The 22,897-nt window shown below is 37.2% G+C and overlaps 1 long non-coding RNA gene across 1 annotated transcript in view; it reads left to right on the top strand.

The window, feature by feature from the left end:
* Nucleotides 1–14,766, top strand: part of LOC147349342 (uncharacterized) — a 65,097-nt gene extending 50,331 nt beyond the window's left edge. Inside the window, exon 3 of the long non-coding RNA XR_015150382.1 lies at nucleotides 14,182–14,766. This is a non-coding gene — a long non-coding RNA (uncharacterized LOC147349342). The remainder of the gene's footprint in view (nucleotides 1–14,181) is intronic.
* The last annotated feature ends 8,131 nt before the right edge of the window (nucleotides 14,767–22,897 follow it).

Below are 22,897 nucleotides of genomic sequence, written 5' to 3'. Positions count from 1 at the left end.
AGACATTTTGTAGGGATGGGCTTCCCTGGTGGCTTAGATGATAAAGAATCTGCCTGCAATGTGGGAGACCCAGGTTTGATCCCTGGGTCAGGAAGATCCCTTGAAGAAGGGAATGGTTACCCACTCCAGCCTGGATAATTCCGTGGACAGAAGAGCTCCATGGACTGGCCAGCTACAGTCCTTGGGGTCGCAAAGAGTCAGACACACTGAGCAACCAACATTTTCGCTTTATAGGGATAGTTCAAAGGTGGGGTTGCTGATAAATTAAAGTGCTCCAATCCTTTTAATCTGGTCTCAGATAATCTTTTGATAAGCTTCTCCATTCCTTTAGTCTAACCTCAGGTAATCTCTGGTATGATGAATGCTGACATCTTCCTTTGATGGGTTTAATTATATGAAGAGCTTGAAAGTGAAGTTGCTTGCTCAGTCCTGTCTGATTCTTTGTGACTCCATGGACTGTAGCCCACCGGGCTCCTCCCTTCATGGGATTCTCCAGGCAAGAGTACTGGAGTGGGTTGCAATTTCCTTCTCCAAGGGATCTTCCTGACCCAGGGATCGAACCCCGGTCTCCCACATTCCAGGCAGACGCTTTAACCTCTGAGCCACCAGGGAAGCCCATGAAGAGCTTCAGTTCAGTTCAGCCTCTCTTTGCAACCCCATGGACTGCACCATGCCAGGCTTCCCTGTCCATCACCAGCTTCCGGAGCTCACTCAAACTCATATTCATCAAGTTGGTGATTCATTCTCATCCTCTGTCTTCCCCTTCTCCTCCCACCTTTGATCTTTCCCAGAATCAGGGTCTTTCCCAATGAGTCAGTTCTTCGCATCAGGTGGCCAAAGTATTGGAGTTTCAGCTTCAGCATCAGTCCTTCCAATGAATATTCAGGACTGATTTTCTTTAGGATGGACATGTTGAATCTCCTTGCAGTCCAAGAGACTCTCAAAATCTTCTCCAACACCACAGTTCAACAGCATCAATTCTTCAGTACTCATCTTTCTTTATAGTCCAACTGTCACATCCAAACATGACTATTGGAAAAACCATAGTTTTGACTAGATGGACCCTTGTTGGCAAAGTAATGTTTCTGCTTTTTAATAAGCTGTCTAGGATGGTCATAACTTTTCTTCCAAGGAACAAGTGTCTTTTAATTTCATGGCTGCAGTCACCATCTGCAGTGATTTTGGAGCCCCCAAAAATAGTCTGCCACTGTTTCCATCTATTCTCCATGAAGTGATGGGACCAGATGCCATGATCTTCGTTTTCTGAATGTTGAGTTTTAAGCCAACTTTTTTACTCTCCTCTTTCACTTTCATCAAGGGGCTCTTTAGTTCTTTGCTTTCTGCCATAAAGGTGGTGTCATCTGCATGTCTGAGGTTATTGATATTTCTTCCAGCAATCTTGATTCCAGCTTCTGCTTCATCCAGCCCTCATTTTGCATGTTGTACTCTGCATATAAGCTAAATAAGCAGGATGACAATATACAGCCTTGATGTACTCCTTTTCCTATTTGGAACCAGTCTGTTGTTCCATGTCCAGTTCTAACTGTTGTTTCCTGACCTGCATACAGATTTCTCAGGAGGCAGATAAGGTGGTCTGGTACGGCCATCTCTTTAAAAATTTTCCACAGTTTGTTGTAATCTACACAGTCAAAGTCTTTAGTATTCAATAAAGCAGTATTAGATGTTTTTCTGGAACTCTCTTGCTTTTTCAATGATCCAAGAGATGTTGGCAATTTGATCTCAGGTTCCTCTGCCTTTTCTAAAACCAGCTTGAACATCTGGAAGTTCATGGTTCATGTACTGTTGAAGCCTGGCTTGAAGAATTTTAAGCATTACTTTACTAGTGTGTGAGATGAGTGCATTTGTGAGATAGTTTGAACATTCTTTGGCATTGCCTTTCTTTGGGATTGGAATGAAAAAATAATTTTGCATTCCAGTTCCCTATAAAGAAAGGACATTAATGAAGAACTTAAAGATATTATTATGTATATCCCTAGAGGGGGAACCAGGACCCTCCCCAAGGGTAGACTAATGTTTCTTGGCTGTTCCTCTCTTGACTCTCTATCCCTTTCCTTCCTGGACTAGTAACTGTTCACATCTGCCCTTTGGAACTCAAGGAAGGTCATGGAGGCTAGAATCTGTTTCCTAAAAGGAAGGGGGGGACATGGAAAGCCTTTCATGCCCAGGAGCCCCACAGGTCCCTGTTTGATTTCACCATCACATTACATTTTGTTTTTTGAAACTTTTGGACATGTCTTAAGTGATAATGCATGTTGCTTTCTGAATATACATTTCACCCTTATTCCTTTTTTTCTGTTGCATAAGTATGCCACTGTAGATAGTTAAAATAGAACACGTTTTCCCTGATCCCTTGTATGTAGAGATGACTGTATGACATGATTCGATAATGAGAGCTGAATTCACTAGAAGCTTTCAGAAAAGGTAGGCTTTTCTCTGGGCTTCCCTGGCAGCTCAGATGGTAGAGCATCTGCCTGCAATGCAAGAGACCCAGCTTCAATCCCTGGGTTGGGAAGATCCCCTGGATAAGGAAATGGCTACCAATTCTAGTATTCTTGCCTGGAGAACTCTATGGACAGAGGAGCCTGGTGGCCTACAGTCCATGGAGTTGCAAAGAGTTAGACATGAATGAGTGACTAACATTAGTAGTAACAGGCTTCCCTTTGCCTATCATCTGTCTGGAACAGAGATGCTCTGCTGGCAATGCCAGACTTAGTTATAACCAGCAGGCTAAAGATGGTAAGACTGGCAGAGTGAGAGAAGTATCCAGGATGTAACAATGTCTTGGAGCCTTTCTACTTCCCTAAGCTGTCTACCTCTATATTCCTTGTTTCATGGGAAAAATAATCTCTCTTTTGGTTAAGCTATACTGCCATCAAGTCTCTGTTTCATACAACCAAACATAAATAATACACTGATAAATGCTACTGACCCAAGTCTTACCTTTTCTGAGAAGCTTCCTCTAACAAACCAACCAGTCTTTGAATTTCTGCAGCACATGTATTTTCTACTACACTACATTAAACTGTTATTTGTCCTGTAATTTTGTTCACTTGTGTTAAGTTTAACACTCTGCTAGACTGTACATTCTTTAAGGTCTGGGACTACTCCAAAATGTAATAGAATATAAATTCCTGAAAGGCAGAGGCAAATTTTACATCCAAATCTATTCGCTACTTTTCTTTTCCGTCAGTACCACTTGTTCATCATAAGTACTCAAAAGAGGCTTTGGATATATATGCATATATATACATACGTGAAATTTTAATTGATTCAGTGATTAATGCTTAATGATATTTATCCTAAATTTATTTTTAAAAGAAATTTATCCTTTAGCTGTATCCTTTATTGGGGACAGTCTTACTCCAAAATGCATAGCAGATAATTAAATAAAAACAAAACTTTTGTGCTCAATTACTTCTTTTCCCATTTATTGTCATCATATTGGAATTTTGTGAGGAATTATTAATTAAGTTGAAAAAAACTTAACCTTTAAATCTGGTCATTGCCCAAAGTCAGGAAAAACATAATGCAAAATGAATAAATTAACATGTTTGTTTACACTTCTATCCTCAATCAGTTATATTTGAATAAAGGGATACCTGGGCTTCCCTGGTAGCTCAGCTGGTAAAGAATCTGCTGTAAAGCAGGAGACCCCGTTTGATTCCTGGGTTGGGAAGATCCCCTGGAAGAGGGCAAGGCAATCCACTCCAGTATTTTTGCAAGGAAAATCCCCATGGACAGAGGATCCTGGCTGGCTACAGTTCATGGGATCACAGAGAGTCGGACATGACTGAGCAACTAAGCATAGCACAGCAAAGGGATACCTAGAGGATAAACCTGTGTAGAGTGAAACAGCTGCAACTTCAAGTTTTTCTGACAATGTTAAATCTTTCTAATAAAGAATCTTGTGTATTATTATAAAACTCTAATCACTCTCTCCTAGGTCTGGGTGAACAGATTGTGTTAGTATTAAAATCACAGCAGTCATTCTAACATAAAAATCACCAAGGGAAAAATGAAGATATGATTGCAATAGGATTTTTTCACACTCTATAAAGTTTTCCTCTTGTTAAGCATTAAAGATTTTCTAGTGTGTGCCCATATTAGCACTATTTCTAAAATATCTGACAATTGTTACACTGCCTATAATAAATGAACTAGTATTGAAGATAAAGAATGTACCTTCACCAACCATTTGAAATGAAGTTGTTTGGAGAATGTGGAGTCGCTTCTGTCCTAAGAAAATCTTTACAGTTTATATAGGCACTTACTGTTTTATGTGCTTTCTATTGTGCAAGTTTGAAATGTGTTCTTTTTTTTTTATTATTTTTATTTTTTCAGAATGTGTTCTTTCCATTCATTCCTCTTAATTTTCCAAAGTACATGCCTGCTCTTGTTGGAAGAGAGTTGTCTAAAGTCTATGCAGTGCTAGCATAAGTGTGCATCACACTGCTTGGGCCTTACCTGGTTTCCTGATTAATCCCCTGTGAACGCCAACTCAATATCCCTTCCCTACACCCCCATCTCCGCTCACCTTTTATGTTTGAGGTGGATTAGGCCCATGCTCTAAAGTCGATGGGCTTCCCAGGTAGTGTGCAAGTGGTAAAGAAGCCGCCTGCCAGTGCGGGAGATGCTAGAGATGTGGGCTTGACCCCTGGGTTGGAAGATCCCCTGGAGGACGGCATGGCAACCCACTCCAGTGTTCCTGTCTGGAAAATTTCATGGACAGAGGATCCTGGCATGCTACAGTCCGTGGGGTCATAAAGAGTCAGACATGACTTAAGTGCCTTAGCACATACAACATGCATCTTGCTTTGAATCAGTGAATCTTTCATCTATTACTTCAGAGTTTAAACTGTACCCCTTTTAAAGCAATCTGCTCCTCCATAATTAAAAAAGAAAAGCTCATATTGATACAGTAAAGAGTATGAATTTAAGAAATAAAGACATCTTTAGGCTAATTGACCCTGCTGCTGCTCCTAAGTTGCTTCAGTCATGCCAGACTCTGTGCGACCCCATAGACGGCAGCCCACCAGGCTCTTCTGTCCCTGAGATTCTCCAGGCAAGAACACTGGAGTGGGTTGCCATTTCCTTCTCCAATGCATGCATGCATGCTAAGTTGCTTCAGTCGTGTCCAACTCTGTGCGACCCTATGGACAGCAGCCCACCAGGCCCCTCTGTCCATGGGATTCTCCAGGCAAGAATACTGGAGTGGGTTGCCATTTCCTTCTCCATTAGGCTAATTACACTTCCTAAATTTAAAATATCCGAAGGTCCATGTGATTTTACTCTTTACCTTGGCCTTTGGTAATCAGTAAGAGGTCATTAAAAATCTTATAGCAGATCTTTCCAGGTGGTCCAGTGGTTATGAATTCACCTTGCAATACAGGGAATGTGCGTTTGATCCCTGCTTGGAGAACTAAGATCCCATATGCCATGGAGCAACTAAGCCCATGTGTGGCAACTACTGGGTCCGCTGCTCTCTGGAGCCCACATGCTACAAGAAAAGATCCCACATCCCACTTGAAGCAGCAACTCAATCAGAAAACAAATACTCCGTCCCAGAAAGCCTTGGTATTTGGTGGGTTATCAAGTCAGATATTCAGGTAAAAGAACTTGACACATCAGAAGAGGGTTTTTTTCAGTGTGTGTCCGGAGCTTTAAGTCAGGGTCAGATTAGCTCCAAGGAGACAGTCTTTCAGTTTTGAAACAGAGCTAAAGAAATTCATCCATATTATAAACATGACCTGATGTGTGAATATATGTTTGAGATCAATGTGATGAGAGATTCAGTGGCTAAAACTAAGTATGTATATGTGTATGTCTATCTCCATGTGTTGAATTATTGTACATGCTTAGGCTTTTGACGGCTTCTGCTGCTGCTGCTGCTAAGTCGTTTCAGTTGTGTCCGACTCTGTACGACCCCAGAGACAGCAGCCCACCAGGCTCCTCCGTCCCTGGGATTCTCCAGGCAAGAACACTGGAGTGGGTTGCCATTGCCTTCTCCAATGCATGAAAGGGAAAAGTGAAAGTGAAGTCTCTCAGTCATGTCCAACTCTTAGTGACCCCATGGACTGCAACCTACCAGGCTCTTCCGCCCATGGGACCCTCCAGGCAAGAGTACTGGAGTGGGTTGCCATTGCCTTCTCCGTTGACGGCTTCTACTCCCCACCAAATATTCAGTTTGGCTGCTAGAGGTGTATTTTTCAAAGATATTTACATTTTGCCTACTTACTTGATAGTGTTGTATTTGGACATGAGCTTAATTTTCTGAAGATACAAACTATTTGTGTAAAACTCTTATTTTCCTCTGATTTTTAAGTGTGTATAAATCATTATTATTATCTCTAAAAGGTGGTTCTGAAGGTCAAATTCTGCCAGCAGAACAACAACAGAGATAGAGTGCATGGTAAATATAGCTGCAAACCTAAAACTGCACAGATCTTAAATGCTGCCCTTTGCACTCTTTGTTGGTGACCAGTGTTGAGGGAAAGTGATTGCTTTCTTTCTTTTATCAGTTTCTATTTGTGGGCTAAACTTTGCTTTCTTATCTTTCTAATTTACTAGCCACAATGAGTTTAGCTTACTTGCTGATGACTGCACAATTTTCTGACTTCCTATAATGCTCTCTTTGATAACACGGATAAACATGAAGATCTAAAGGTGCATTCTCTGATTTAAAACCAAAAGCAAATCTTTAGCTGTCCTGTTAACTGAGGGCTTTGCAATTAATTTTCTCCTACTTTACTTCTGTATCTGTGAATTCTATACAATGCCATCCCTATGGTTTTACATTTAAAATTTTTATTTGGTTTACATATGAGACTCATCACTAAACTATAAACATCTCAAGGGTAAAAATGATTGTTTTTGATGTAAGAGGGGTGAGTAACATTTTTATCCACAAACCTTGGTTTTTAAGACCTAAGTCTCACCCTCAACAGAGGAAGTAAATGAAAGGGTACTGAAAGGTTCTGAGAAATCAAAAGTCAAATAAACTGTCATTATTTCATTATTCACTGCTGTTTGCTAATCCCACTGTCTGTGTCTGAAAGATCAGTCAAAAATCATCTCCTGAGGACAAATCTAGTTGTTCACTACCTGTATGTTGACTTTAAATACAAATTGTCTCTCTGAACATGAAATAAAAACAGTGACGGGTTATCAATTTTGTTTTTCTAGTAAAGTAGAAATTTTATAAATTAAAGTTTAAGGACATTTATTTTTGAAAGAATGGGGGGTAATAATTTTGATAGGTGTATATCTTAGAACAGGCTTCCCTGGTGGCTTAGAAGGTAAAGAATCTGCCTGCAATGCAGGAGATCTGAGTTCAATCCCTGGGTTGGGAAGATTCCCTGGAGAAGGGAATGGCTACTCACTCCAGTTTTCCTGCCTGGAGAATCCCATGGACAGAGGAACCTTGTGGGGTACAGTCCATGTGGTCACAAGGAGTCAGATACAACTGAATGACTTACACTTTACACTTCAAGTCAGTTTTTATACAAATTTCCCAAACTTTTTGACCCAACAATCCTAAGAAATGGTTCTACAAAAATAATAACTTGAAAAATTTTTTTAAAGTAGAAAAATATGTGCATAGTATTTGTTTCAGTCTTGTTTTTAATAAACATTAGAATCTGTCTAAATTGACTTTAGTAGGAAATTGGCTGAATGAAGTATGAACATAAATGCCACATACTATGTCAATTAAAAAGGAATGAATCTTTATATATACACTTTCCTGAAAAGGCGTACACAAAACGTTTTAGCTTTAAAAAGCATCGAGGAGACACCTCGTGGTCCAGTGGTCAATATTCCAAGCTCCCAATGCAGGGGGCTGGGTTTGATCCCTGGTCAGGGAACTACCATAACTAAGAGTTTGCATGCTGCAGCTGAAGATCCAACATGCCCTCAACAAAGATCGAAGGTCCTGTGTGCCTCAGTTAAGACTTGCAGCACCCAGCACAGCCAAATAGATTAAAAAATGAAAACAAGAATTTAAAAAGGGCTTCCCTGGTGGCTCAGTGGTAAAGAATCCACTTGCCAAAACAAGAAGCACAAGTTCAACTCCTGGTCCAAGAAGATTCTACATTCCGCGGAGCAACTAGTCTCTTGTGCCACAGCCATTGACCCTATGTTCTAGAGCTCATGAGCTGCAATACTGAGCCCATGTGCTACAACTACTGAAGCCCATATGCCCTAGACCCATGCTCCACAAAAGAGAAGCCACCACAATGAGAAGCGTGCATACTGCAACCAGAGAGTAGCCCCTGCTCGCTGCAACTGGTGAATAGCCCTCACAGCAACAGACTCAGTGTAGCCAAAAATAAATACATAAAAATATTTTTTTAAAGCATTAAGGAAGAATTTGATTCTATTGTGTTGAAAAACATTGAAAAATATATGTATTGTAATATATATACTGCATATTCATGTATATCTGACTTTATTTAAAATATACCAAAACTATGAATTTTGCAGGCCTAGAGAGAAATATGAAATAATATATATCAAAAACGTAAAACTTATTCCTTTGGTGGACAAACACCAAGGCAAATTTCATTTGCTCCTTTTATTTACAATGGGTAATTTTTACTCTTGGATTCATATCTGTGTGTATGGGAGGGGTTCATTTTCAAATAATAATAATAATTAAAAAATCACCAATTTTGTACTTCTTAAAAATGGAGATAAACAAATCTTGCTTTCAGTATTTGTATGAACAAAGGCAATTACATCTGTGAAATACATGGCATATATTTTTGCCTTTCAAATTCACAGATGCATTATTATCAAGCTGTCATGCTCAATTATTGTTATGATGAGGACAATCTTATAATCAGTTTGCTATTCAAACAATTCACAATTATTCTCAAATGCCCACAGTACTAAATTCTTTGGTAATTCATAAGATGATTATTAGATGATTATTAGAACCATCCCTTTCTCAGGACTTTAGGAATTTATAAAATCTACAGTTATGAGAGTGTGTGCTGAGCCATACTGGAGAATAATCATGCATCTATTCTGACCCTTTGACCTCCTGATTCCCACTGGCAACCTTAATATACACTTCAAGGAATATATGTTAACTATTACAAATTCAATTGACTTCAACTGTATCCAATTTGTAACAATTGCTTAGTGAAATCTCAAGGCTCTGTTTTTCTTGAGCTTTATCTCTCACAGAAACCAAGTGCTCAACAAATACTCATTGCATTTATCCAATCAGTTATTTATATAATCACTCATTTTGTCATTCAGATCTTTATTTCTTCACAAAAGATAAGGAATAATTGCAAAACTACACTGGGAAGAGTATGGTAATAGATTCAAAATATATTTCTAAGATGAGAAAATCAAGGTAGAAAAGAATTGAGAGCCTAAACTCAAGATATGTGATCTATTTTGATATAAATATCACATTTTCTCAGTGCCAATATGTTTTTGAAAAGTTGTCACAGTTGTATTTAGTATAATACACATTAAAGATAAATTAATTCAGCCCACCTAGAAATACCTCAGTGACATTTAAAAATGTTTTTAATTGCTATGTCACACCCATAAACCAGGTTCAGTTATCCTGATCAATGAGCAAATGTAGATGCTTCGATAGAGGTAAAGCATTAACCCAAAGCATAGAATAGTATATAGGAAACTGCTTTACTAATTAAGAACAGAGCAACTTCCGTGAAAAAGGCTTCACTATATCATATTACTGGTAGAATTTTTTAATTGAAATTTTTTTTGTTTAATCTGATATTCCTTTCCTGATATTTCTCTGTATCTGTGGATTCAGAATTACTGATAACAAATTATACAGTACTTAATTCATTCTTATGTTCACATAATCTTAATGTTCATTGAATTTTGTTAATGGATGATGTTTAGCATGCTGCTGCTGCTGCTAAGTCGCTTCAGTCGTGTCCAACTCTGTGCGACCCCAGAGATGGCAGCCCACCAGGCTCCCCCGTCCCTGGGATTCTCCAGGCAAGAACACTGGAGTGGGTTGCCATTTCCTTCTCCAATGCATGAAAATGAAAAGTGAAAGGGAAGTTGCTCAGTCGTGTCCGACTCTCAGCAACCCCACGGTCTGCAGCCTATGAGGCTCCTCCGTCCATGGGATTTTCCAGGCAAGAGTACTGGAGTGGGGTGCCATTGCCTTCTCCAGTTTACCATGCTAGAGACCTTAAAAGCTATGAAGCCAATTTACTGGTGACTGAGCTCCTTGCCATTATCTAGCTCCTAGTTTGAAATATTAGAGAACTGATCGACCATCTTTGGGGCATACTGTTCTCACTGCCTGGAACCACACCTTAAGTTGCATATAGGTAAACTGAAATGTGTGTAGAGAAGCTTAACCAAAATGGTAAAAAATAAGAGAAAGAGGCAAAGATATAAGGAATCATTAACCACAAAAAAAAAAAAATGGGTGTCAATTTGATATTTTCCCTCAAATGTTCAGGGGGATGTTACATTGAAGAAGGATTGAAAGTATTCTGTACCTTTCCAGATGATCAAACTGGAGTGCAGAGGTAAAAGCTACAGAAAGACCTGTTGGTAAACATTCTTTCTAGCTGGTAATGCTCTAGTTCCTTCCAGAGGTCACAGATGCTACCAGTAATGCCTGTGTCATTATCTGGGTTTATTATTTAATACTTAAAATAGGGAGGTGGGCTTCTACAGCATGTCACTGGAGAAAACTTCTTAATTTAGCATTATTACCAATTGTCAATTATATATCTACATAACTTTATTATTCCCTGAGATATGTTTCCCTCAGTTATGCACACTATAGGATTTCAAATGCCCTGTGGAAGTTCAGAAATTGTCCTTGGCAATTTTACAGCATGATCAATATAGAAACTTAGTTGAATTTGGCTACACTTGTTATTAATGAACAGATGCTAATTGCAAGTGATTAATTTTTCTTTTAAGTGAAATTCAATATATTTTAAAATGTACTGCATAAGTTTTATTAGGATCCATGTAATATTTATTCATCTTTAGTTTTCAGAATTGAATATATTTTTATTTGTGAAAGCCAGGACTTTTTCTCACCTTCCTTTTGGACTCCTTTCCAGTTCTCTGCTCAAGAGCCTTGCATAGGAAGAACATTGCTGGAGAAGAGTAATTCTAGAGTATGAATGTTCCAGAATTTGCTAGTTCCTTTTTTCCTTGAGATTGGCTAGCTCCTTTTTTCTTTGAGATTTCAACTTAGAGATTCACTTCCTCAGGAAGACTTTCCCTATCTCTAAAGGAAATATGTGATCACTCCCACTCCAGTTCTGTACTAATTTGATATTATTGAATTTATCAAAAGTTGTAATTTTTTTGTCTTTTAAAAAATATGTTTATGATTTCTCATCCTCACTGGGAATGACATAGCTAAGATAATTTTTGTCTCATTCATCATTGGATTCTCTGCATTTTAGCATACAGTTCCTCATGTATGTGCAGAAGTGTGTTTCAGTATATGTGAATACTCGGAAAGGTACTGTGTGGCATATACTCCACAAATTAATCTTTTCACTTATTTATTAAACACATGTTTATTGAAGACTCTCTAAATTTAAAAAATCCACTAGATCCAGGTAGGGTGGCCTTTCATATAAGATTGAGAAATGGAGTTACTGATCGATATGCCAAAATAGAAACTGAATATTTACTACCTAATCAAACTCATTACTTTTTCTCAAAGGCATTTGAGGTATATTTTTTCTTCTCAGTCTGAAATTTAGTATAAATAGTTAAAATCTAGATCATAATTTTGGAAGGCGATGGGACCCCACTCCAGCACTCTTGCCTGGAAGGCTGCAGTCCATGGGTCTCGAAGAGTCGGACACGACTGAGCGACTTCCCTTTCACTTTTCCCTTTCATGCATTGGAGAAGGAAATGGCAACCCACTCTAGTGTTCTTGCCTGGAGAATCCCAGGGACGGGGGAGCCTGGTGAGCTGCCGTCTATGGGGTTGCACAGAGTTGGACACGACTGAAGTGACTTAGCAGCAGCAGCAGCAGCAGATCATAATTTAACTTTGTTTTTTATCGTTTATGGATATTAAGTTCAATCCCTGAGTCAGGAAGATCTCCTGGAGAAGGAAATGGCAATCCACTTCAGTACTCTCGCCTGGAAAATCTCATGGACGGAGAAGCCTGGTAGTTTACAGTCCACAGGGTCGCAGAGTCAGACACAGCTGAGTGACTTCACTTTTTCTTCTCAACCTGAGATTTAGTATAAATAGTTAAAACCTAAGTCATAATATAACTTTGTTTTTATCTCTTATGGATATTAAGTAGGAAACAGTGGCATATTAAGTTAAATTTCCTGTTTGAAGCAAAGAGGAAACATCTACGAAAAATCTGTAAGTAAGAAATTCAAATTTTAAACAGAGGATAAGGATTTTTTACATAAATCTTGAATCAGTTAATTATCTGTCTCAGATGCTTGTTTTATATTTAAGCTTCAAAAATGAAAGAGAATAACTGTTAGAAGGTGATTGTGAGAATTTTTGTTTCTACGTCCTTTTCCTTTAAAATAATAGGCTTATGGTAATCTCTCTTGTTATAATTAGAGAAAAACTGACTTCAGTCTAGATTAGAGTCACTAAAACAGATTAAAAAGAAACCCACTGAGTCTCACAAATATTTTATTTGAGAGACATATATTACATAGCCTGGAATTTTACTGTCCTTTCAAAGGGAAACTTGGAATGGAAAGAGAAATAGATGCTTATTGACTAATGCAGGGAGGGTAACCTTAGGCATATATTTCATGTGATAATTGCTTTTCTTTTGCATTTAGGAACTACAGGCAAAAGCAAGAAAAATGTAGCTGGTTTTATTACCCAAAGGAAAAGCAATCACTATGCTTGTCAGGTCTATCTATGAACATTTCTCCCATCCTGGGAAATCTTCAAAAAATAAAATCATGTTGGTGGCTATCTTACAGTGCACTCAATTAAAGTTAAGTTGTTAGATTTTTTTCCCTGAGAAATGTCAGCCACTGCCATTACCAAGTAACTGACCAGGTCACATGGAAAATAAATGTGTTCACACTATTCTATCTGCCTTTGTCAGAAACTGAGCTAAAAAGAGGACTGATGAGTATCTCATGGATATTCATTCCTGTTTCACTCAGGGCAAATTATATTCATCCTGCAAACTCTCTGACCACAAACTATTCTCTTTTGCTGTAGCATTTACCTCTAAAATTGAGCACAAGACAGAATGTTATCATTTGAATGTGGAGATCAAATGCAACTGGTTTTTACATAGACTGGATGGAAATTTGAAGAAAGCTGCTTCATCAAACATTAATTGAAAATGGATGCAATTAGAAACTGACTGTCCTATGGAGAGAGTATAACTACACCTCTGATTTTAGTTACGGTGAAGGAGGGTAGTAGAAAGAAAGAATGAGTGAATGCGATTATAATTGGGTTTTTCAGGTCACATTTCAGGGATTTTGCTGCCTTTCTTTTCAGGACAGAAGGTTAGATTCCAGAAAGCTTGTGCGGATATAGAAAGGGCAAATTGCCTCATCAGTCATCCACCCCATCTTCAACCACTCTAATCACTCTCATTCTGTACTCCGCTGAGACAGACCCAAGGCCAAAGTCTGCTGCTGGGATGTGTGAAGAATTATATATATATATATATATATATAGAGAGAGAGAGAGAGAGAGAGAGAGAGACCAAAGAACTCAGAAGAATTAAAACAAAAACTACTGTTCTAACCTGAGATATGTTTTCAGAATGAGTTTCTCATGTATTTTCTTATTCCAGACCTCCTGTTTGTCAACATTTGCCTTTTGTGACTGAGTTTTCTCTAATTTAGCCATTGCACCATATGATATTGTTTTCAGTTATTTCAAAGAGCTCTGAAAATGGCCAAAGCAATACGATGAACATTTTTTATGGACTATTTAACTTATCTGCCTGCTTCTAAAGTTTTATTGAAGGGTGGTGACATCATCTGAAGATGATTTCAGTTCCAGTGCCTTTTTTTCTGTAGATTTGTGCTAAAGATGTCTGCTTGATTTCTAGAAAGATGCAGCTATTATTAACTCTATGACTTCAATGGATATTCAGGTTTTACAATATTTTATATTATCCTGCCTATGCCTCCATCTTTTTAACAATATTTTACTTATTACAGGTTTCATTTATATGAGAGGCAAAATGAAGTTTGCACAGATCACATCCTTACGATATCTGATTATGTTAAATTCATTGAGCAGAGGAAACAGTAGTGACCAAAACAGAAAGAACAAGGATGGAAACAAGGAAAAGTTCTTTATTATTTTCTTCCTCTCTCTCAGATAAGTAATTCTATTACTTTTGATTTGTTACTTGAAATTCTTTAAAGCTCCATATATGAATGAATTTTACTTGGAGTTACTTTATTTTGTTATGACTGAAAACATAACTTATCTCAGTAAGGTAATAAAGCATCAATGCCAAGACAACACGAATGCATGACTCTCCAGGAAGAAACTAGCTTAGCGAAAAAGTCAGGGCTTCCTTGGTGACTCAGTAATAAAGAATCTACCTGCCAATGCAAGAGATGCAGGTTCAATCCCTGGGTCGGGAAGATGCCCTGGAGAAAGGAATGGCAACTCACTCCAGTATTCTCACCTGGAGAATTCCATGGAGCCTAGAGGGCTATAGTCCATGAGGTTGTAAAGAGTTGGACATGACTGAGCAACAAACAATTTCACTTTCTCATAATAAAGGTACACAATAAATCATTTAACAGAACTTGTTTGACTTAGAAGGTTTTCCATTTGCAACATTGACTATAATCAATACAAGTATTAGTTGGGGGAAAAAAATGCGAGGCTCTGGACTCCAGATGAGAAGTGGAATCATAGTTTATAAAGGTCAATTTCTTGGTTGTAATGACTGAAATCAGTAGTATGGAATTAAGAGCTAAAATGTCCAGTGGTAAGCTCTATCTCCTGGAACTTTGAATTCAAAAGATTAACTACAATTTATGATAATTTGGGACTTTGCAAATTACTCCTTGTTTATCAATTTTTGAAAGTACATAATCAGAGAATTACAGAAAAGTAAAGCTGAAATTGTACTATGATTTATCAAATCAAATGTATTCATTCTAGAGGCAAACACACACTGATACTTCCCCTGTGTTTAATTCTGCAAATGTCAAATATGATTTCAAACACTCTTCAAATATATGTTTATTTGTCCATTAAATATATATAATTCTGTTTCAAGCTTATATTGCACACCTCTTTCTAACAATGTAGTATTTGTTTATTTGCCTTACGCTAAAGGCAATCTCCAAATATTTCCATTGTCTTATTAAATAAGGACATGACTACACAGAAGGGAAAAGATAGATAGTGTGGGTGAGTAATTTGCCTTCAAAACAGGTAAATCTAATTTGAAGATCACATACTAAGCCTGTATCACTCTTCAGGTAGTATTTTACTGGAAAGTAATAGAGAATTTGCCTTATAGTATAACCAAAGAAAGACAAAAATCTCCTTAGATAACTGTCTAGACACACTGCCAGTTTGAAGTAGGGCCATTTAGGGTAACTGACAATATGGGAGCAGTAAGAGTTGGAGAGAATATCTTATATTTTCTTTTTTTTTTAAATACCTTATATTTTCATACAAGATTTATTCTGTGGGTTGAGTTTTGCAAAAGAGGAAAAGAATTTGGTAAGCAAAAGCACCAAAAATGCTTCACACAGTATTTTTGTTACTCTTCTAAATTTGTTTATTTTTTTTCCTCAGACAATATCTTGAATAAGTTTAAATCTGTGTTTCATACCTGTATTGCATATACCAAGTAAAAAGCCTATGCTGTATAATATAAAGTATATACAGGTAAAAAAGAATATGATTGGAAGTCTTCCTTTTATTCTAATATCAGGGAGATTCCTCTGAAGGTTGATATTGACAATGAAAGTAATTATTCTTTGTCAAAGGCAATGGAAAACTGAGATTTTAATTGTATAGATACCTGTCCACTCCCAAACCCCTCTTCAGATATCTTTAAAGGTATTGTCAATCAACAAAGGTTTCTACTATCTAGATAAAGAATCTCCTTCTTCAGCAAAATAGCTGCTTCTTCCCAACTACACATGTTATCAGTTCAGTTCAGTTCAGTTGCTCAGTCATGTCCAACTCTTTGCGACCCCATGAATTGCAGCACGCCAGGCCTCCCTGTCCATCACTAACTCCCGGAGTTCACTTAAACTCACGTCCATCGAGTTGTGATGCCATCCAGCCATCTCATCCTCTGTCATCCCCTTCTCCTCCTGCCCTCAATCCCTCCCAGCATCAGAGTCTTTTCCAATGAGCCAACTCTTCGCATGAGGTGACCAAAGTACTGGAGTTTCAGCTTCAGCATCATTCCTTCCAAAGAATACCCAGGACTGATCTCCTTTAGAATGAACTGGTTGGATCTCCTTGCAGTCCAAGGGACTCTCAAGAGTCTTCTCCAACACCACAGTTCAAAAGCATCAATTCTTCAGCGCTCAGCTTTCTTCACAGTCCAGCTCTCACATCCATACATGACTACTGGAAAAACCAGAGCCTTGACTAGACGGACCTTTGTTGGCAAAGTAATATCTCTGCTTTTGAATATGCCATCTAGGTAGGTCATAACTTTCCTCCCAAAGAGTAAGCATCTTTTAATTTCATTGCTGTAATCACCACCTGCAGTGATTTTGGAGCCCCCCAAAATAAAGTCTGACACTGTTTCCACTGTTTCCCCATCTATTTCCCATGAAGCGATGGGACCAGACACATGTTATAGTAATGTTAAATATTTTACTTACCTGTCCCATTTTTTCATATTCTGTTCTACATAGATTTCTAGTTTATTCCCAATGAAAATTGTATTGCTATATGTTCAGTTGTATGAATTAAGATGGGAAGGCTCACCTGCTTGCTCAAGTCTTTGTGTTTTCTTTGTTTGTTCATCTTTATTCTGATAGTAACACTTGGCTCTGTCCCTAAGGTCAGATGACTTGGCAGATTTATTTAAGATACTATTCTATAGTCCTAGAGTTCAATATGAAAAAAAAAAGAAAAAAAGAAAATGCACATGTGAGTCACCATTGGTGATTGGAATGTGCGTGTAGAAATTGACACACTTTATAATCAGTTAAAAAGCAGAATATCAATTAAACTACCTTTTATTCTAATAGGCCAGGGAAGATACTCCTTATTTAAGAGAGTATTAATTCCACTATTTTTAGCATGTTTTTTAAAAGGTAAGCTAGTTCTTTGGAAAAAAGTACTGCTTTTCTGCTTTTCAGTGTATGTGGCAGACAAATAACACAGAACTACAGGCATAAACAAGAGATTTTAGGGAATCTTGAATGCCAGAATAGTTTTGTTTCTCACTAATCTTTCCTACTAAAGATAACTACCTCTATTTCTCTTTAATAAAATCACATGGTAAGTTTGTATAAAGAAATGCAAATAGAACACTTACACCAACATCACAGATCTAAGTCCTTTTTAATCCATGAAAAAGCAGATTTGTCTTCCCTTTACTTTTAAGAAGGTTAATTCATGGAAATCTCTATAGGACACTTTAAAACTTGCAATTCCTGATGGAGAAAAACATGGAGCCCTTTAAATATCAAAGCTGTGCAAGAATGTCCATAAATAATTCCTACTCTCCCAAAAGCCAGAGTGCTAGGAAATGTGCAGACACTGCAGATTTTTAGTGTTTTCTCTGCTTGCATTCATATTACAATAAATGAGAATAGATTTCTAATATCCATTTCTATTACATGTATTAACTGAAGCTGTGGGGGGAAAATGAAAAATTTCCCATGATTTCAGTCACTGGGGAGGCCCATATGCTTATGTGTGGGCAGAACATTCCGTATTTCTTCTTTTTTTAAAGAGTATCTTAAAATGTTCTAGGGAGTGCTAAAGGTTATAAGGTTATAAAGCCTCAAAGCACTCTTTTCTGAGTTCAGTTGTAACCCTTTCCATTAATATTTTTAGAAGGATGAATCAATTTCAATTAAAAAGCCCAAAATGAGATAAAAATTAAGCCAAATCGAAATGTGCATGAACATATTTAGAGTGTGTACATTTTAGCATTGTTTTCTTTCCAGTGAATAACTAACATGAAAATGCACAAGACTGAACAATAAAGCCTTTCTGTCCACATTTGAAATTAAAATATGATACTTAGGACAACATGATGTTTTATAAATGCCGCTTTGCCTATGTCTAAATTGATTTCTTTACTGTGAAGGAGTATAAAGATATAACTTTGCACAGCATGTACTTTTTAGTGGACTATATACCTGAGTAAACCTATTATTTGGCAATACACATTATAGATACTTGCCAAAAAGGAATTAGAAAATCAATGACAAAGTTGAAAAGTGGTCTCTGAAGACTTAAATTAATGGAATTCTGCTAGAGACATAAAAGTTGTTTCCCTGCTGTTCACATCTGTTGCATCCTGGAAAAAAAAAAAAAGAAAACATTATGTGAAGAGCTGACGCTTGCATCGCTGACTCTTCCTGATTTGTGCTGATGATAGCTGAAGCTGAGATCTTGGCATCTTCTACTGCACGTTGTCATCAGCAAGGTGGAAACACATCCCTGAATTAAATTAGAATTCTATCCAAAAACCTGATTTGTTTGACAGAAATTCACTTTCTAGTCTAGCCTGTAGAATTGCAACTGTTTTAAAAGTTACTACAACAATATTTGAAAATATTACTAAATGTAACCTACCTGCAAGAAAGTAATTTTTGAAAAGTTTCCTCAAAGAGAGGAAAAAAAATCATAAATATCATGTGAAAGAATGAATCTGATCACAGTCACAGAGGCATGATGAAGTGATAAAAGCAAATGTTCTATAAATCTTGAGTTTGCACCATTTCTAACATACTAATTTTTTTTTCTTTTCTTTGTCATTTTACCTATTTTTACTTTTCTTTTTCACTTTGGAAATATATTTTCTAGTCTTCTACCTCCTTAAGAATAAAAGTAGTATGCATCAGTGTCAGAAAATAGGCTAAAACCATTTACATGTATTACATCAATTAACATTTAATTCTATGATTTAAATGCTATTATTATCTCCAATTTACAGATAAAGAACCAAGGCTTAAAGAGATTGAACAAATTGCTCAAGTATTCCACTAGTTGGTACAGAACTGGGATGTCTTTCTCAAGACTGCTCTAGGAATGGAAAGGAGTGGATATGGAGAAAAGACAAGAATATGTCTCGATAGGTTGTGGCCATCTTGGAAAGAAAGGTGTGAAAAAAGCACAAGAAAATATGCATAAATCTATTCACTTCAATAACTTGAAATGTAGGTGCTATGTTTTTATTCCTACTTGAATTGTTATCAATTAGTAGATTTGGAACAAAGCTTGTTTTGATGTAAAACAAATGTAAAAGGTAACAAGTAAAGTTCCTGGTGTGCATACGCACAGGTGTGCCCATGCTCAGTTGTGTCCGACTCTTTACAACTCCATGGACTATAGCCAGCAAGATTCCTCTGTCTATGAAATTTTCCAGGCAAGAATACTAAAGTGGGTTGCCATTTCCTATTCCAGGGGATCTTCCCAAACCAGGGATCGAACTTGTGTCTCCTGTGTCTCCTGCATTGGCAGGCAGATTCTTAGCGCCACTGGATGCAAAAGTAATTCAGGATGAAATACAGAAAGAATGCTATGTTTAAAAAGTCCATGATAATTCTCAGCAGCTTGGCAGATGAAAAACCATGAGAAAAAATGGAAACAAAAGAGTCAAGGATTAATATAGTTTCATCACAAATTATAAAACATTTTCAAAATAAAGAAGAACTAGCCCTTCAACATCTAATGGAACAATAATGAGATTCTGCAGTCAGGAGAAGGTTGAAAAAAATGGTGTTAACCTCAGAAGGAAAAGGTAACTAGCAGTGATGGTTCCAAAGGAAAATGGATGTAGACACTTTCCTGCAGTGGAATTAAGTTTGAGGGCATGTGCCTGGCAAACAGAGGCCATCCTCAAACACATTAATACTCTTTTGTTTATTTGTTTAGAAGTTTTTACTTTTATCAGTTATCCTTGCACATAGTAAAAAGTGTCAAGTGTTTCAACAGGTTAATTTTGAGAAACAGCATCCCACTGCCATTCTTTCTCAGCAGCAATTGCTTCTATTTCTTTTAGCTGATTAGTTTGAAAATTGACTCAGTGTATCCAGATAATGGCCCTCTATTATTAGTTCTTTTTGGTATTTTATTGTTGTTTTGGGTTTTTGTTCATTTATTTTTAGTTTTGGAACATTACCTTTTGACTTCTCACTATTGAGAATAAGGGCTTAGCAGTTTCTTCCCTATTTACTCTGATTTTTCTTCTGGAGTTAATTTTGCTTTGTTTGTTCAGTTTTCATATGTGCATGTCTCTAATTCAGCCCAAACTTTTGCCAATTGCCTATATCATCTCTCAAGGCCTTTTGGTGCAACAGGTCTTCTGAAGACTTAATCTTTATGAGGAAGTCTCTTTCAGAATCATCTCACCTATGTTACAATCTGGATGGGCTGCCCCATGTATCTGTCATCCTGGAATCTCCTTTGCACATCATTAGAGGGCTTCTTAACATACTGCTTTGTTTCTTTCATTTATCCATCCATTATTTCATGTATTCACATTTATTGACTGTGTAAGCAATTTGGAAGGCACTGTATACTGGGGTAGGGGGAGGCAACAAAATTCATCGCTCTCATTGGCATTATATGATCAGTTCAGTTCAGTCACTCAGTCATGTCCGACTCTTTGTGACCCCATGGACTGCAAGCACACCAGACTTCTCTGTCCATTACCAACTCCCAGAGCTCACTCAAACTCATGTCCATTGAGTCGGTGATGCCACCCAGCCATCTCATCCTCTGTCATCCCCTTCTCTTCCCACGTTCAATCTTTCCCAGATTCAATCTTTCAGTCAAAAGGGAATAACCTGCAATAATCTCCGCTTCTATGTGGATGCCTAATACCAAGTACAAGAAAAAAATAGAGACTCATGGTATTTGGTAGATAAATACATGATCAGAGTTTATCATGTTCTGTTTGAGAAAACAATCTGAGAAATCCAACAGAATTTCCTTACTTTTCATCTTTACTAGTCCATTCTAGAGTTTACTCTACTGTCCCAATAGTGTTTGGGAGGCCCTAAAGGTGAAATCTCTTTCAGAAACTTTGGAAGCTTCAGTAAGATTTTTCTACAAAAAAGTATTAATGAACTTTTCTAGTGACTAAAAATGAGTTATGTGAACTTTGAGGACCATGGAAAACATGTATTTATTTAAATAATTTTGTTTTATATGTACTGAAGGGAAAAAAATACCAATAAAATTAAATAGGAAAAGAAAAACACAAAAAAGCAAAGGTGCCATTAATATTGTCTTCACCTTCAAGTATCCATGAAATCAAAATCAAAATCCCAAAGCTAGATATAAGTTTGCATTAAAGAGAATGGTACTATATCTTACATATTTACCTTTTTCCCCCTAAATAGTCTGAAGTATAATATTAGTAATTAACTCTTGTTTCCCAAGTAGTTCTCTGACTCCTTCTGAGAAAAGATGTTTATAGGTAAATTTTTGGAACTTTGTACAAATTAAAATATCTTTATTCTCCAGAAATGCTGAATTGATATATTAGGTCATTATAGAATTTTAGGTAGGAAATACCATCTTTCATAAATCATTTTTAGAACTGTAAAGAAGTAAATGCAATTTGATTCCTGATCTTTCGCTTAGGACTCATTTTCTTTCTCTAGAGTCTTTTAGAAGCTTCTTTTTGCCCCCAGTTTTCAATAATTTCTGCATGATGTTTGGGTCTGTCTTCCCTGAAAGTGAAAAGTGAAAGTGTGAGTCACTCAGTTGTGTCCAACTCTTTGCAACCCCATGGACTATACAGTCCATGGAATTCTCCAGGCCAGAATACTGGAGTGGGTAGCCTGTCCCATCTATAGGGGATCTTCCCAACCCAGGGATCGAATCCAGGTCTCCCAGATTGTGGGCAGATTCTTTACCAGCTGAGCCACAAGGAAAGCTCAAGAATACTGGAGTGGGTAGACTATCTCTTCTCCAGGCGATCTTCCCCATCCAGGAATCAACCCGGGGTCTCCTGCATTACAAGCTGATTCTTTACCAACTGAGCTATCAGGGAAGCCAATAAAATATTCCCTTCCTTTTTTTTTTTTCCTACCCAGAAGTCCAGTTTGGGGGCATTATTTGAGCCTTTTGGAAAGACCTAATATTGTGCTCTTTTCTCTCCTTTAATCCATCTCTTTCGCTCTTTCCCATAATATCTAGGAGATATCTTTAGCATTTACTTAGAACATATTATTGCGTATTTTAGCACTAACATCAAAATGTTAATGTAAAAAATTCCTTTTACATTTGCTGAATGTTTCTTTACCAAAGGATTTCTTTCTTGTTCATAGTTCCTTTATCTTATATATTTCTGGTGTATATTATTTTTACATTTTCTTTCCTCTGTATGTAGTTTTTTTTTTATGTTTTCTTTCTTTTCATCTTTTTTTGATTAGCATATTGCCTATCAGTAGCTTTCAAATCTTTCTAGTATTCATTGTTGCTTTCTCATATTTAAGACTGTAGCACTATACAGCCTGTGAAAGTGCTGAGCTTGTGAGTGGAAAATGCAGATACAAGCTTTCGTCTGGAGTGATCTAACGATATTTTAATTGAGGATGCACTATCATGTTCCTTCTTTTCTTCTCCTTTTTCTCCTTTCCTTTCTGTCCAGTACTGTTCCATCTCTTCCCTTCTCTTAGATTGCTAAAATTCCTGATAGAAGACTCTTCAAATATTTTTCATGGAGAGTAAAGACCTGGCTTCAGT

The sequence above is a fragment of the Bos grunniens genome, chromosome 21 (assembly GCF_055505025.1).
Source record: "Bos grunniens cultivar Pamir isolate PY7600 chromosome 21, Bosgru_T2T1.0, whole genome shotgun sequence".
NCBI classification, from domain to species: Eukaryota; Metazoa; Chordata; class Mammalia; order Artiodactyla; family Bovidae; genus Bos; species Bos grunniens.
The sequence above is the reverse complement of the archived record's forward strand: the minus strand, read 5'-3'. Positions and strand labels throughout refer to the sequence as shown.